Source organism: Ranitomeya variabilis, chromosome 2 (assembly GCF_051348905.1).
Source record: "Ranitomeya variabilis isolate aRanVar5 chromosome 2, aRanVar5.hap1, whole genome shotgun sequence".
Lineage (NCBI taxonomy): Eukaryota > Metazoa > Chordata > Amphibia > Anura > Dendrobatidae > Ranitomeya > Ranitomeya variabilis.
Genome location: NC_135233.1, coordinates 468,392,444 through 468,406,622, shown reverse-complemented (window position 1 = coordinate 468,406,622; position 14,179 = coordinate 468,392,444). Strand labels below are relative to the sequence as shown.

The 14,179-nt window shown below is 50.5% G+C and overlaps 1 protein-coding gene across 1 annotated transcript in view; it reads left to right on the top strand.

Annotated features, from left to right (window-relative positions):
* The first annotated feature begins 349 nt into the window (after positions 1-349).
* Positions 350-14,179, top strand: part of LOC143806773 (phospholipase A and acyltransferase 3-like) — a 113,638-nt gene continuing 99,808 nt past the window's right edge. Inside the window, exon 1 of the mRNA XM_077287671.1 lies at positions 350-412. The gene's annotated coding sequence lies outside the window, so the exon portion shown is untranslated. The remainder of the gene's footprint in view (positions 413-14,179) is intronic.

Here is a 14,179-nt window from a genome sequence, read left to right as displayed (position 1 = left end):
CTCCTGCACGCACACGGACCCCAGACGGAGAACGTCCGTGTGAGGGCCGTGTTTTACACGGACCCATTGACTCTATTGGGTCCGTGTAATCCGTGCGCTCCCACGAACACTGACATGTCTCCGTGTTTGGCACACGGAGACACGGTCCGCAAAAAATCAATGACATCTGCACAGATGCATTGATTTTTATGGGTCTACGTGTGTCAGTGTCTCTGGTACGTGAGGAAACTGTCACCTCACGTACCGGAGCCACTGACGTGTGAAACCGGCCTAACAATGTTTGCTCGAGATTAACAATGTATTTTCCTGCTGACGACAATTACAGGAATTGAAAGTGAAAGTGAATCAACTGGAGTATAAAAGAGTCCTGTGTGTTGTGTTACTTGTAGTGTTAGGAAGAACCAGCGGTCTAGTAAGTAGTGTATATTTTAATGCAATGGTCACAATGATAGTTTATTAGATTATCTTTCTGTGCTACTTTTTCTTCATTGCTTCTTTCCTCTTATTTCCATCTGACAGTCTCTTTATTCTGTAGGAAGATTTTTTTCACATTTGCAAGTTTAGCTAAAAGAAATTAGAAGGTGAATATCTGCATTTACAATAAGTTGAGCTATCTGATGGAGAACGCCATATAATGAAAACTCACATAAAGGCTGTGTGCCTATGGCATGAAATAACGACCCATCATAATTAATATAGCAGACAAGAGAAAAAATATTTAGGAGCAATACGCGCCACGCAACTCTATCCCTTTCAGACCCAACCTATAACAAATAGTGCAGCAAACTGCTGCAATGCATTGCTCTTCTCATTTGATTTTCATTTGTTGTACTACTCATAATAGATTGGAACTGAAATGCAAAAAATTAGAAAAAAACATTGTCTTAGGCCACGTTCACACTAGCAGTATTTGGTCAGTATTTTATATCAGTATTTGTAAGCCAATACCAGGAGTGGGTTATAAATACAGAAGTGGACGTGTTTCTATTCTTTTTTTCCTCTGATTTTTTCACTCCTGATTCTGGCTTACAAATACTGATGTATTCAAATTAAAGGTAAACACAAATCATTGCCCAATAAATAGTGCATGTGTCCAAAACACATTTGCCTTGAATCTTAAGCCTCTTTCACACTTCCGTCGTTTGCAATCCGCCGCAATCCGTCGTTTAGAGCAAAAACGGATCCTGCAAATGTGCTCCCAGGATGCGTTTTTTGCCCATAAACTAGTATTAGCAACGGATCGCGACGGATGGGCACACGTCACGTCCGTCGTGCGAAGGATCCGTCTTGTTTTGGCGGACCGTCGTTCAATGTAACTTTTTTTGTGCGTCACATCCGCCATTTTCGACCGCGCATGCATGGCTGAAACTCCGCCCCCTCCTCCCCGGACTGAAGAATAGGCAGCGGAGGCGTCGAAAAACTGCATCCGCTGCCCACTTCGTGCAAAGAATTCACAACCTCCGTCGGTACGTCGGCTCGACGCATTGCGACAGGCCCGTACCAACGGAAATGTGAAAGAGGCCTTAGCATATTTTTTTGTTGTGGTGGTTTTCTTTCTCCTTTTGGAATATTTTTTGTTATAATAAAATTTTGGATTTGCATTGTCACGCTGTGACAGTAGGAAAGTCGGGGAGGAGGGGCGCTATGTTGTCCCTTGTCCTTTAATCTAGGGAGGTCCTTGTCTATCATTAACCCAGGGTTCCCCAGAAGGTGGGGACGCCCAGGTCTCGTACCTCTCGTGCTCCTTTGATATGCTACGCAAATCCCATCCTCCCCCAGGAGGCAAAGGGGCAGGAGTAAAATGGAAACACCGGCTGGACAGACAGGGGGAAACCAAGGCACAATCAAATGACACACACACAGGATAAAATACAAAGGGAAAATGGGTGCACAGTAAAGAAGCAGAAAAGCAACACATAAGAACGCCAGAAGGGGAAGGTAGAGGTATTCACAACAAACTGAAAGCAGCAATCTCAAGATAACAACAGTGACTCTCCAGAACACTTTCTCCAAAAAGCAAGGAACAGAATGAAGATTCTATTGCTGTCATGGAGGGAAGCCATGACAGAAAAACGACTGGCACATCTAAACTAGTGTGAATAGGTGCATACCAGGAGCAGCTACCTCCATATACAATATGCAAAAAAAGGTTGCACTCTATCGTGCCAAAGCATGTCGAATATGAAATACTTGAAATATGAATAGCAGGTAGCTTCTCCTGGTATGCACCTATTCACACTAGTTTGGATATTCCAGTCCTTTTTCTGTCATTTTTATGTTAGCTTACTGACTGATCACTCCTCCCTTCACCATGTGGTTTTTAATTACATCTAATCACACTTGGTTCTGACCAACCCATATATGTAGGCTTTACTGAGAGGTGTCCACATTCACCCATGCATACAGACATTAGCCTTCGGTAAGTGTTCACATTTGGACAGGGAGGTCAGGGACCCATCACATTAATGAGGCCACCATGACGATGGTTGATGGGCTCACACTATTTGGTTATTTGGTCAAATTCTGTGCAAAATGTCTCATAAATATTTTTCCTAATGTTCAAAAAGCCATTTTGCTATTCATATTTCATGCATTTCATATTCAACATGCTTTGGCACAATAGATTGCAACTTTTTTTTGTATAAATGGAGGGAAGCCAGACACAGGTGTTCATAATGGAAGGGTGTGGTTCCAATAACCAGAACAGCCAATAGACCACTGGGAGATCTAAAACCTTTCCATGCCACAATAAACTTTTCAACTCATGAAGGGTCATGTAGATTTAAAGAGGACCTGTGCTCAGCTAATCTGATCTTCTAATCTCAGAAATACCACAGTTCCCAGCGGAATGTTGCACATTAATGACATTTATGGAACACCCTGATGCTGAAATTTTTTTGTAATATATTTATGGTGTTATGTCACCACCAAGTGTTCAAGCGCAGGCTGGAGCGAGCCGCCCAACCCCCCCCCCCCACGGGCGGCATACGTGGAAGCCATCATGACAGGGGGTTTGGAGCCAGGAATAGGTGAGGCGGGGGTTAATTCAATAAGGGGGAGGGTTTTCTATTTGGAGAAGGGAGCTATAGTGGTGGTGAGGGGGTGGAGCCTGTCACTTTCCCACTCAGGAGACAGCGAGCAGGAAGCCAACGCTACTCACCATGAGCTCTGTGGAACAGATTTTGTCCTGGCTCCGGGCAGCAGCAGTGAACAAGCCTTCCAGCTGGTTAAAGACCCAGGTTTCTTCCATCCTGAGCGACGGCAGTGGGGGTTCCATGGCGAGCGGTTCCGGTGAGCGGCCCTCCCGGCGCGTTAGGCCTCCGGAACAGCTGTCCCCCGACCTTCCTCAGACTTCTCAGTGACGGCGCAGGAGCCCCTCAAGGGACCCTTCAGATCGTGTGCCTGCTCATAAGCGCCCGAGCAGGCTGCGGTCCGGGAGGAATCTGCCAGCTGCGCTGGGGCCTGCAGCGGCGGTTAGGCCTTCTCCTCTTTCGCTCCGGGGGGTGGGGACTGCGCGCGCCAGAATCATCAATGCACGGTGGGATGTTGCTACACCTGTCACCAGGAGACGCGGGGGAGCTCTGATGCGGCGGCAGGCAGTGCTCCAGTTGTGGCGGCGAGGCTGGACCTGGCCTTGGAACCCGGACCCCACACTCCACCTTCAACCGGGACGGGACTGTATACCACGGTGGGATCGGATTGCGGCGGCATAGTCAGTGGGCACGGTATTGGGGCTCCCCCACACTGGGCTGCATTAGTGGCGGACGGCTCCATGGCAGCGCACTCTGCTGTCATTGGGATGGCGAGACCTTCTTCAGGAGGCGGACCTCATCTTCAGGAGGGTCCCAGGATGGCATCGGCATCTGGAGACGGCTGGACAACCACGTCATCTGCGGCTGGGGGGATCACAGCTCCCCCGCAGCCTGGTACGCATGAGTCTATGTCTTGTTTGTCACCGGCGTTTTCAACATCTCCGTCTGTTGTTGGTAGTCGGGTTGTGGGGTCCGTAGGTCAGAGTGATGGGGTTGGGGTGCGGTCTGATGCGGGTGGTGTCAGGGTGGGGGAGCTTTTGTTAAACGTTCGTGAGCTGTTATCGCGGTTGGGTGGCATTAGGCCTGGGCCGTCCCCTTTGTCGGCTTGGGTAGGACCTTCCAATATGGGTCAGGAGTTGTCGAGTAGCGGTACGGTGGTGCGGGACAGGTCGGCCAAGCCGGTATCTGTATCCGTACAGACCGAGAAGGAAAAGGAGGGTGGGATCCGTATGAATGATAAGGCGCGGGGTGAGGTGTATGTTTGTTTTGAGGGTCCGTTAGGGGCTCATTTGAAGAAGGAAGTGCGCGAAAAGATTTGGAAGGACGAGTACGTGGAGATTTTTTCGCTTTTGCCATTGGAGAAATTTAATTTAGATAAGAGCAAGAAGGAGCATAGTAAGAAGGAGGATGAGGAAAAACGGAGATGGCACCTCATTCCTCAGACTTTTGTGAATTGGCTCCAGGCGTTTGCGATTCTGGCAAGCGTCATTGGTGAAAAGGCTCCTGAGAATTGTTCTGCTTTATTTTGCTACATGGATTCCATAGGGGAGGCGCTTAGGGCTTATGGGGCCAAGCGTGGTTGTGCTATGACGAACAGTTTAGACAAAGGAAGGCGGTTAGTCCTGCGATTCGGTGGGATCAGAAGGACATAGGGTTGTGGCTGCGAGTTATGGCGCCAACGAAATTTGGCCATTCCTTTCAAAGTGGGGCCGGAACTTCCGGCCAGGCCGCTTCACAATGCTGTTCTTCAGGTGCCGGGGGTCAGTCTGTGCAGCCTGGAGGTCAAAACACGGCATGTGCTGGCAATTCAACGAGGGCCAGTGTAAGTTCGGAGCCACTTGTAAGTTCAAGCACTTGTGCTCGCACTGCAATGGGTCATCCCATGGAGCGGCCAGATGCTTTAAGAAAAAAGGGAAGCCAGATAGTAATTCCAAAGGGGGTGATCCCAGTGAGACTGGACGCGATGGTCCCCTATCTAGATAGGTTCCCTGATAGGAAAAGGGCGGAGTTGTTGCGGGCGGGGTTTTGTGATGGTTTTTGGATTCCCGCTCCTGCTTTTGTTATACCCCAGAGTTTGAAAAATCAGATCGGCCGAGTTGCATGCACCAGTTGTGTCAGAGAAATTGAGTAAAGAAGTTGCTTTAGGTAGGATGTCTGGACCGTTTCCCATTCCTCCTTTGGAAGACCTGGTCATGTTGCCTTTGGGTGTGGTTCCCAAAAAGGAGTCTAACAAGTTTAGGCTTATTCAGCACTTATCTTATCTGAAAGGGAGGTGGGGGAATGATGGGATCGACCCATAGCTTTGTTCCTGTAACAACTCTGCTGGCATCACGGCATGGCCTCACATCTCTCACACTATCTTACCCACTGCTCCAGGTCATGATGTGGTTTCTGTTTCTTGCCAGCTCCATGTTCTGTGTCTCTGCTCTCTGCATGCTTCATGGCTCTGTGTATAGAGGGGCGGCGCCTGAACTCTCTGGTTCTTATTGGAATCAGGTGCATCTGTCCAATCTGTTCCTGACCAATTGTCAAGAGGCCTCCAGTATTTAGTTCAGCTCCACCCAGTGTTCTGGGCCTGTGCAATGTGTTAGCTCAGTTAGTGTCTTGCTTCTGAGTTTGCCTGGCCTTGCTCTGAGTTACTCCCTCTCTGGAGGATTCTCTGTGTTATTTCCTTGGTCTTGTTGTCCGCCCACCAGGAGGCAGAATATCCTGGTCCCAGTGTCTTTGTCCTTGTGTCTTGTTCCATTGCCTTGTCTGCACTTAGTCTTACCTCGGTCTCCTAGTCTTTGGCTTCCTTCCCTGTTGTCTTTCCTTGTATTCTCAGTCTGCTTTCACTCCGCACTCTTGCAGCTCTGCCTGCTCTGGACCTTTGTGACTTTACCTCTGCTCCTCACTTCTGCGTTTCTGCTCCTTTCTTCTCAGCTTATCTTCTGCTGTTGCAGTTATCCCTTGCTGCAGCTTCTCTCCACATTCCTTGTGGCTCTGCTCAGCTTTGCTGCAGAGACCTCTCCCGCAGCTCCTCTCCGCTCCTTGCGGTTCTACCTGGCTCCGCTCCTTGCGGTTCTACCTGGCTCCGCTCCTTGCGGTTCTACCTGGCTCCGCTCCTTGCGGTTCTACCTGGCTCCGCTCCTTGCGGTTCTACCTGGCTCCGCTCCTTGCGGTTCTACCTGGCTCCGCTCCTTGCGGTTCTACCTGGCTCCGCTCCTTGCGGTTCTACCTGGCTCTGCTCCTTGCGGTTCTACCTGGCTCCGCTCCTTGCAGTTCTACTTCTCCTGCACTTGGCTCTGCCTCCAGCTCTTGGCTCCGCCTCCTGCCTGTCTGCACTTGGCTCTGCCTCCAGCTCTTGGCTCCGCCTCCTGCAGTTTTGCACTTGGCTCCGCCTCCAGCTCTTGGCTCCGCCTCCTGCGGTTTTGCACTTGGCTCCGCCTCCTGCTCTTGGCTCCGCCTCCTGCATTTCTGTTCTTGGCTCTAGCTCCTGTGCTTTCTCTCTGCATCCGCTCTTGCGGTCTTTATCTACTTATTCCTAGGTCCTCGTGTCTGAACAGGTTCTTACCCGTTCTACATACCTGCCTGCAGACCGGTCCCTACCGGTTCTTCCAGTGTACCAGTCTTGTCTACCAGTCCTGCCAGAGAGCCAGCCGTGCCCGCCTGTCTGACAGTGTTCCTGTTGTACCCGTCTGCCTGCCTATGTGCCAGCCGTGCCCGCTTGCTTGTCTATGTTCCGTTCCCCGGTGGGATCAGCAGCCACAACCAGACTCCACCCTGGAGTGGTACCTGGTAGCTTCCTATTGCACAAGTCTGACCTCACCATCAGAGGCTCCAGCGAACACCTAGGAAGCTACTTAGTTACGCCCCTTCCAGGGAGGTTTGGTCTGTGGTCCAGTGGGGCCACTCCCCCGCACGCCCGCGCCAACCAGTCTGGGCGCGAGCATGACAGTTTGCACAGGCCATGGCTCCGCTGTATCCCATGTCCTACCGCTCGCAGAGCATGATGAACTTTTTTCCTGCCCGTATGAGCAACCTGATAAATTTGTTCCACCAAGGGTGGTTCAGATTGAAGAGACCTCTGACCCAATTATTGTCTCTAATGCTCTGTTCAAGCAACTTCAGGCCTACGAGGAGGAGCACTACCCAGCTGACCCACCTAGGTTCTATGGGAATCCTGAAGAATGTCAGGGGTTCCTGAAACAGTGCTTACGCTACATCCTGCAGAATGCAGCATGTTTTCCCTCTGACTGGGTCAAGGTGGGTTACATCATGTCCTACCTGGCCGAAGATGCTCTAATTTGGATAACTCCCCTCTGGGAAGCAGGGGATCCTATCGTCATGAACCTAGGGGCCTTCCTGGTGGCCTTCCGTAGAGTCTTTGACAAGCCTCGTCCTGCCACTCCTGTGAAGTCTTCCCCATCTAGATCCGGGAGGCGCTCCAGACGAGCGAAACCCGTGAAGAAACCCCCACATCAAGCCATGACCGTCTGTGACCCTCCAGTTCCTCTACCCGTTAATGCAGCTACCCGTATGAAGCCTAAGAAGGTTGATGAGAGTGGGCTGGCAAAGCAGCAGCCTGAAATCAGCCATAAGAAGGGCATACAATGTCGCTGCTGTTGTGAGGAACACCTGGATGGCCTCTGTCCAGGGGATCTAAAGCTCAAAAACCTCGGGTCAGTAGGAGAGACTGCCCTTGGTGAGAATAACTCCCTGCCGCTAAAGTCTATGACTGTTTCTCTGCCTTCTGGGAGCTTTGGTGTTTCTAAGCCGCCTGTCATACGGAGTCGGTGTATGGTCTCCGTTCTACAGCTCCAGAACCCGGTGTGGGCGTTGCCTGATAATGGCCGAACCCTGCTAAAGAACAGTCTAGTCCTACAAGGACAACTACAGCTCCAAGTTGGAGCCTTATACACGAAGAAGTTTGTCTTCAACATGCTGTCTGTTATGCCCATGGGTCATTCTGAGCCAAGGACTCTACCACCCGCTCTGGTCAAGGGTTCCAGTAAAGTGCTTCGTTTGAACTTACCCAGTCTTGAGAACTGTCTGGTTCCCATGCGTCAAAGACACTCAGCAGTGTCATCTTCTTCAGCTGGTCTGCTAGTCGACGAGTCAAGGTGTGCTGCTGTCACCGAAGATGGGGAAACGGTGACGATGTCTCCACACATCTCCAGCGACTATACCAGTAAACACTTAGTCGTCGAGTCAAGGTGTGCTGACGTCACCGAAGATGGGGAAACGGTGACGATGTCTCCACACAACTCCAGCGACTATACCAGTAAACACTTAGTCGTCAAGTCAAGGTGTGCTAATGTCACCGAACATGGGGAGGCGGTGACTATCTCTCCACACATCTCCAACGACTATACCTGTAATCCGTTCCTAGGAACATCCCCGCCGCTTGGACGATTTCTTCTGGATAACGGGCAGAAGATGGTTCCTATGTTTATACCTTCAGCGTCCTTGTGGCCGGCTGGTGAAGACTTCAAAACAGAAGTTTGTTCACCTCAATTTTTCTCTGACCCGGTGGAGCTGATGCTCTCCACACTCATCTCTAATGACTTTTCCTGTGTTCAGTACTCTAGAACATCTCTGCTACCTGAAAGTTTGCCTCTGGATATTGGGCAGAAGGTGTATCCTGTGAGTATTCCTTCGGCTTCCATGTGGCCGGCTGGTGAAGATAACAAGTCGGTAGCTTCCAAGTCCCTGCTTCTTGTCTTCCCTGAGGAAATGGTCCAGTCCATTGAGAAAGCTAACCCCATTGGATACAATGAGACTTTGCTATCCAAGATTTCTGATGAAGCTAACCCTGCAGAGCACAAAGAGACTTTGTTTTCTGAGATTCCTGGTGGCTCTCCTGCCGCCTTCTACCCTGAAGATGTCATGTTGGCCTGGACTATGTGTGCTCCCATCCTTCTTCTACAAGTTATTCTGGCGGGCTTGAAGAAGAGGGGCCGTAAAGGGGGGGGGTACTGTAACAACTCTGCTGGCATCACGGCATGGCCTCACATCTCTCACACTATCTTACCCACTGCTCCAGGTCATGATGTGGTTTCTGTTTCTTGCCAGCTCCATGTTCTGTGTCTCTGCTCTCTGCATGCTTCATGGCTCTGTGTATAGAGGGGCGGCGCCTGAACTCTCTGGTTCTTATAGGAATCAGGTGCATCTGTCCAATCTGTTCCTGACCAATTGTCAAGAGGCCTCCAGTATTTAGTTCAGCTCCACCCAGTGTTCTGGGCCTGTGCAATGTGTTAGCTCAGTTAGTGTCTTGCTTCTGAGTTTGCCTGGCCTTGCTCTGAGTTACTCCCTCTCTGGAGGATTCTCTGTGTTATTTCCTTGGTCTTGTTGTCCGCCCACCAGGAGGCAGAATATCCTGGTCCCAGTGTCTTTGTCCTTGTGTCTTGTTCCATTGCCTTGTCTGCACTTAGTCTTACCTCGGTCTCCTAGTCTTTGGCTTCCTTCCCTGTTGTCTTTCCTTGTATTCTCAGTCTGCTTTCACTCCGCACTCTTGCAGCTCTGCCTGCTCTGGACCTTTGTGACTTTACCTCTGCTCCTCACTTCTGCGTTTCTGCTCCTTTCTTCTCAGCTTATCTTCTGCTGTTGCAGTTATCCCTTGCTGCAGCTTCTCTCCACATTCCTTGTGGCTCTGCTCAGCTTTGCTGCAGAGACCTCTCCCGCAGCTCCTCTCCGCTCCTTGCGGTTCTACCTGGCTCCGCTCCTTGCGGTTCTACCTGGCTCCGCTCCTTGCGGTTCTACCTGGCTCCGCTCCTTGCGGTTCTACCTGGCTCCGCTCCTTGCGGTTCTACCTGGCTCCGCTCCTTGCGGTTCTACCTGGCTCCGCTCCTTGCGGTTCTACCTGGCTCCGCTCCTTGCGGTTCTACCTGGCTCCGCTCCTTGCGGTTCTACCTGGCTCCGCTCCTTGCGGTTCTACCTGGCTCTGCTCCTTGCGGTTCTACCTGGCTCCGCTCCTTGCGGTTCTACTTCTCCTGCACTTGGCTCTGCCTCCAGCTCTTGGCTCCGCCTCCTGCCTGTCTGCACTTGGCTCCGCCTCCAGCTCTTGGCTCCGCCTCCTGCGGTTTTGCACTTGGCTCCGCCTCCAGCTCTTGGCTCCGCCTCCTGCGGTTTTGCACTTGGCTCCGCCTCCTGCTCTTGGCTCCGCCTCCTGCATTTCTGTTCTTGGCTCTAGCTCCTGTGCTTTCTCTCTGCATCCGCTCTTGCGGTCTTTATCTACTTATTCCTAGGTCCTCGTGTCTGAACAGGTTCTTACCCGTTCTACATACCTGCCTGCAGACCGGTCCCTACCGGTTCTTCCAGTGTACCAGTCTTGTCTACCAGTCCTGCCAGAGAGCCAGCCGTGCCCGCCTGTCTGACAGTGTTCCTGTTGTACCCGTCTGCCTGCCTATGTGCCAGCCGTGCCCGCTTGCTTGTCTATGTTCCGTTCCCCGGTGGGATCAGCAGCCACAACCAGACTCCACCCTGGAGTGGTACCTGGTAGCTTCCTATTGCACAAGTCTGACCTCACCATCAGAGGCTCCAGCGAACACCTAGGAAGCTACTTAGTTACGCCCCTTCCAGGGAGGTTTGGTCTGTGGTCCAGTGGGGCCACTCCCCCGCACGCCCGCGCCAACCAGTCTGGGCGCGAGCATGACAGTTCCGTTGTTTATACGTCATTTGAGGCTGCTAGGTGTGTGTGGAGTTGTGGCAGGGGGGTATTGTTAGCTAAGACCGACATTGAGTCCGCTTTCCGTTTGTTGCCAGTTCATCCTGATAGCGTGAGGTTGTTAGGCTGCTATTGGGGCGGCGGGTTTTATGTTGACAGATGCTTGCCGATGGGCTGCTCATTGTCGTGCGCTTATTTTGAGGCCTTTAGCTCCTTTGGAATGGGCAATACGGGATGTGTCCGGTTTGTATTCTGTGATTCATTATTTGGATGACTTCCTGTGCATAGGGCCGGATCAGTCTCAATGTTGTGAGGTCCTTTTGAGGACGGTTGTTTGGATAGCTGAGTGGTTCGGAGTTCCACCAGCGCCGGGAAAAACTGAGGGTCTGTGTACGAGTTTATCCTTCCTAGGCATTGTTATCGATTCAGTGAAATGGGAGTTTAGGTTGCCTGTTGACAAGGTGCTTGGTTTGAGGAGCGAGGTGGCCCAGGCCAGACTCTTGAAGAAATTGCCATTGCGTGAGGTGCAGTCGTTCCTTGGGAAACTAAATTTTGCGTGTAGGATTATCCCAATGGGGAGAGTTTTTTCACGCAGGTTGGCTAGTGCGACAGCTGGGGTTAGCGCCCCTCATCATTTTGTTTGTTTATCGGCGGAACACAAGGCCGATTTGGAGGTTTGGGACCGTTTTCTGGCTTGTTACAATGGGTGTTCTTTGTTAATGGAGGATGTAGTGGGGAATGCTGACTTGGATCTTTTTACCGACGCATCGGGTGGTATTGGTTTCGGGGCCTTTTTTAGAGGCCGATGGTGTGCTGCCAGATGGCCGGAAGAATGGTTTGCAAACGGATTTGTGAAGAACATTACTTTGCTGGAGATTTTCCCAATTTTGGTGGCGGTGCATTTATGGAGCAATGATTTCCGGAACAAAAGGGTCCGTTTTAATTGTGATAATATGGCAGTTGTTTGTGCTATTAACAGTTTGACTACATCCTCGCCCCCTGTGATTAGGGTTCTTCGCCAACTGATTCTGTCTTGTTTGTCTATGAATGCTTATGTTACGGCATCTCATGTTCCTGGTGTTCAAAATTGCATTGCCGACTCTTTGTCTTGTTTTCAGTGGGAGCGTTTCCGGTTGCTGGCTCCGGAGGCCGAGGAGACGGGGCTGGAATGCCCGGGGGAGCTTTGGAGTGTGGTGTCCGGGCTGCGGAACCTCTAATTCAGGCATCCTTGGCTCCCAGTACGTGGTCGGCTTATCGGTCGGTATGGAGTTCTTGGGAGGGTTGGTTGGCATAGTGCGGGGTTGCCAGTATGGGCCAGGATCAAGTTGGGGCTTTGCTTCTATGGTTGAGACATGGGGCGGATCAAGAATGGTCGGTGGCTAAGGTCGACAGGATAATTGCAGCCGTGGCGTTTGGTTTTCGGCTTAGGGGTTTTCACGATTTGACAAAGTCCTTTTTGGTGAAGCAAGCGGCGAACGGGCTGAGAAGAGCATGTACCCGAGGTGATCGTAGGCGCCCGATGTCGTTTGAGATGTTAGAGCAGTTGGGCGCACGGCTGGCTAATATCTGTGTTTCCAGTTTCGAGGCTGCCTTATTTCGTCTAGCTTTTTCCCTTGCCTTTTTTGGAGCTTTGAGAGTTGGGGAGCTTGTGTCACCTACTACGGTTCGGCAATGGGGGTTTTGGGCTGGGGACGTCTTGGTTACCGAGGGGTCTTTACAATTCTGGATTCGGAGGTCTAAGACAGATCAGGAGGAACGAGGTAAAAGGGTGGTATTGAGTGCCGTTCCGAAATGTGTCCTATTCATTGTTGGCAGGTTTTGGATAGTTTTCAACCGAGCAAAGACGGGCCTTTGTTGCGTCACGAGGACGGGTCTTTTCTTGCCAGATTTCAATTTGTGGCGGTTTTTCGGCAGGCATTGGTGGCCATCTGTTGTGAATTCCGCTCTTGGGCTCCCTCCGGTGGTTGTAAATGGCACTTTTGTGAGTTCTGCTCTTGGGCTCCCTCCGGTGGTTTTAGGTGGTACGGCTGCTCCTTGGATTTAGCAGTCAGCAGCTGCTTCCACTGATTGTCTATTCTGGCTCAGCTATTTAGCCTGGCTTTATCCTTCAGCCAGTGCCAGTTGTCAATGGTTCCTGGTTGGATTCACATCTCTCCTTGGATTTCCCTGATATTCTGACCAGTTCAGCAAAGGTAAGTCCTTGCTTTGTTCTTTTTCAGTCCACTTGTTGTGGACTTAATCGTTCAGCTCATTCTATGTTTTTTTCTAGTCCAGCTTGTCAGTATGGATTTATTCAGTTAAGCTGGAAGCTCTAGGAAGCAGATTTACCCTCCACACCTTTAGTCAGGTGTGGAGATTTTTGTAAACTCTGTGGTGGATTTTTCTAGTTTTTAATACTGACCGCACAGTATTCTGTCCTGTTCTATCTATCTAGCTAGAAGTGGCCTCCTTTGCTACATCTTGGTTTCATTCTGTGTATGTCATTTCCCTCTCCACTCACAGTCAATATTTGTGGGGGGCTGTCTATCCTTTGGGGATTTTCTCTGAAGCAAGATAGCTTTCCTGTTTCCATCTTTAGGGGTAGTTAGTCCTCCGGCTGTGACGAGGTGTCTAGAGAGTGACAGGAACATCCCACGGCTACTTCTAGTGTTGTGTTAAGCTAAGGAACTGCGGTCAGTACAGGTACCACCTCCTCCAGAGCACGTCCCATGTTGCTCCTAAACCACCAGATCATAACAGTACAACTGGCCAAAAATGTGTTAAATGCATCTCAAAAGAAGGGAAAAAAAAGTTCTGAGCCATTTTTTTTTCTGCAGTCTGTTTTGTCTTTTTTTTTCCTCTTCATCTCTGGGTGGTTCAGGATTTTGGCGCTGGCATGGATGTTCAGGGTTTGTTTTCTCGTGTGGATCAACTTGCTGCAAGAGTACAGAGTATCCAAGATTATGTTGCCCAGACTCCGGCTTTAGAGCCTAGAATTCCAACTCCTGATTTGTTTTTTGGGGACAGATCCAAGTTTTTGAACTTTAAAAATAACTGCAAATTGTTTTTTTGCTTTGAGACCCCGTTCCTCTGGTGACCCCATTCAGCAGGTTAAAATTGTCATCTCTCTGCTGCGTGGTGACCCTCAGGACTGGGCATTCTCCCTTGAGTCAGGGGATCCGGCATTGCTTAATGTAGACGCATTTTTTCAAGCGCTCGGATTATTGTATGACGAACCTAATTCTGTGGATCATGCAGAAAAAACCTTGTTGGTCCTGTGTCAGGGTCAGGAAGCGGCAGAATTATACTGCCAGAAATTTAGAAAATGGTCTGTGCTCACTAAATGGAATGAGGATGCTCTGGCAGCAATTTTCAGAAAGGGTCTTTCTGAAGCCCTTAAAGATGTTATGGTGGGGTTCCCCACGCCTGCTGGTTTGAGCGAATCTATGTCTCTAGCCATTCAGATTGATCTGCGCGAGCGCAAAGTTGTGCACCATATGGCAGTGTCCTCTGAGCAGAGTCC